The sequence below is a fragment of the Tiliqua scincoides genome, chromosome 1, assembly GCF_035046505.1.
Source record: "Tiliqua scincoides isolate rTilSci1 chromosome 1, rTilSci1.hap2, whole genome shotgun sequence".
In the NCBI taxonomy this organism is placed as follows: domain Eukaryota; kingdom Metazoa; phylum Chordata; class Lepidosauria; order Squamata; family Scincidae; genus Tiliqua; species Tiliqua scincoides.
The window spans coordinates 173,762,272-173,765,120 of NC_089821.1; positions in this window are offsets into that span (position 1 = coordinate 173,762,272).

The window sequence follows — 2,849 nt, forward strand, 5'->3', positions numbered from 1 at the left end:
TAGGGAGACCTGGCTCCGAGCTGGAAGGCGGCAGCCCATTCCCTCCACTCGCAGGGCCAGGGACTGAGTGCACCCTCCAGGCGGGTCACGCCCTCCTGGGAAGCAGCAGCAGGAACTGCGAGCGCCACGTGCGCTGAGACCAGTAGGGAGACCTGGCTCTGAGCTGGAAGGCGGCAGCCCGTTCCCTCCACTCGTGGGGCCAGGGACTGAGTGCACACTCCAGGAACGTCTGCTCAGAAGCAGGTCCCCTGCGCTCCACGGGGCCCACTTCTGATCCTTCCCTTGGGCAGAGCCCATCCCCACCTTACAGACCAAACACAGCTGGCATGTGGGATCCAGCACAGAAGAGGCTTCCTCTGAAGTCGCACTGGTCCTGAGACCGAGGTGGCTGGTTGGAGTTAGGTCAGTACTGTGCCCACTGCTGCCAAGGAACAAAGAGGCTGGGAAAGCATGGGCACCAGCCTTTCAACTACGCCCCAGCTTGCCCCCTCCCCTGACCAATAGCTGTTCACCACGTCATGCAGGCAGGGAACCGGACGAGTTTCCCTCCACCTGCATTAACAGCTGGAGGGCTTTTTTGGCAGACTCACTACTGTCATGAATAGGATCCAGAGTTGTAGCCAGGGTACGCATCCTAGCAAGCATATCTTTCTGGTCCCCTTGAAATTATTCAAGTCCCCTCCAGTTCAGCTGCTGGACTACTCGACAGGGTGTACCCAAGTCCTCACCGTCATAGCAGTATCCATGGAGGCAAGGGCTGGAACTGCACTCATTGATGTTGATCTCACATCGTGGGCCTGCAAAGCCACTCATGCACTGGCACTGGAAGCCCAGGGGAAAGGCAGCCAAATCCATCTCTTTGAGGCACACAGCTCCATTCTCACAGGGATTGCCTCCCTCACAGGGCCTGAATTCACAGTTAAAACCTGGAAAAGAAAGAAAAGCACAGCTGGCACCATTTAACTAAGGAATGAGCCCCTAGAGCCTAACTGGCATTAGACAGTATTTTCTCTCAGGGTAACTCCCTCTACCTAAAAGCCCCCAGCATGTCTTTCTTTTCTCTCACTTTTAAAAATTCACGTGCAGTTCTTTGCTCTTCGGTTTTGGAACAAGTGGTCATTCTTTCCTCTATGACAGAGGGCGCAATCCTACCCAACTGGTTCCAGCACTGGTATAGCAGTGGCCGTGGGGCATGTGCTGCATTCTGCAATTGGGGGGTAGTCACAGAGACCTCCTCAAGGTAAGTCAAGGTTTGTTCCCTTACCTAGGAGCTGCATTGCCCTTATGTCAGTCCTGGAAAGTTGGGTTAGAATTGCCGCCTGTCGTGTAAAAACAACTGTGTGTGGTTCCCTATTTTGGTCTGATTCACAAACCTTTTCTGAGCTTTGTTCCAAAAACTGCGCTAAATTTGTTTTGCTAGCTCATATGAACATGCATTATAATCCACTCAGGCCATTGGTCTATCTAGCCCACTGACTGACAGCTGGCAGGCAGAGGTCTTTCCCATCAACTGCTATCTAATTCTTTTAGTTGGAGATATCAGAGATTGAACCCAGATCTTCTGCATGTCAAGCATGTGTTCTGCCACTGGGCCATGGCCCATTTTCCTATGAGGGGAGAGACAGCAGGACTAGAATTCATCCTGCAGACTCTACAGAGCAGTTTGCTAATCACTCAGCACGTCAGTAGTCTGAAAATCATTGTACAACCAGCTTTGAATCCCTGCACAAAAATGCAGGGGAAGACATTATGTGGGTGTTCCATGGTGGTGGGAGGGAGGGTAGCGGGAGGACTAGTGGGTGGATTGGGCCCAGGAGAAGAGTGGAACTGGCCTCTGGTACTTAGGCCAGACCTAACCCCACTCCCAAGCAGCCCAGCTTCACATCAGGTTGCTCATATATGCACCAGCAATTTAGCTGGTGCAGATCCAAGTAGCCTCATTAAGATGGCTGGAGCATTACTTAGGGTGAGGGGACAGAATTTCTCTTAATCCAGGTTGCACCAGGTCCAACTCCAACCAGCCAGCCTGTCTGTTCCAGCGCAGGTTAGGATTGGGATGCTTATCCATATAAGGAACCTGAAAATGTCATGGATCTTTATAGAGACCCACTGTACCCCTTGCAGGATCTGTGAAGGACAGGCTACCCAGTTGACACTTGGGGGACAGGTTATACCCGCTCTATTACAGTGTCACCAAGTGCAGCACTTCACCTTTCTCTACTAGAGTAGAAGGCAACCATCCATTTATGGACTAGGGAGAAAAAGGCCATGAGGAGGAGTCAGAATCTCATGTCCCATCAAATTCATTCCTAAATTCTTGCTTATTGCTTTTATCTATAATAGTGCTTTTGCAAAAATGTTGAGACATAGAGTTTTTCCCACTAGGATTTGAGCTACAGGAAAATGTATCTTTTTAAGGAAAGGAATTTTTAAAGCATACTTGAAAACTCCAGTTTTCCTGCAGTTTTTGTTTTTTTTAAATTGATCCTCAAACTTAGGGAGGGGGGGGGAAACACCTTCACCATCTCTGCAATTTATGAGTTACAGGAAATAAGTAAATTAGATTTTCACTTTAGTCAGAAAGCATAATGCAATAGAAAAAAAATCAAGAATCAAAGCACTCCTGGTGGATAAAAACCTAATTAAAAAGAAGCTGACACACTCCCTGGTGAACGCTGTTATTATTTAGCAAAATAATTTTAATAGGGAAAAAAGTTAATACCATCAAATCTCTGGGTACTACTTATTACTAGTATGCCAGGATCTTCGTGTTCAATATTATCTCATATGTTGCTTCACTGAGACATCTTTTCTGTTTTAATATCATTTTCCACTTTTAAGTCTGCATC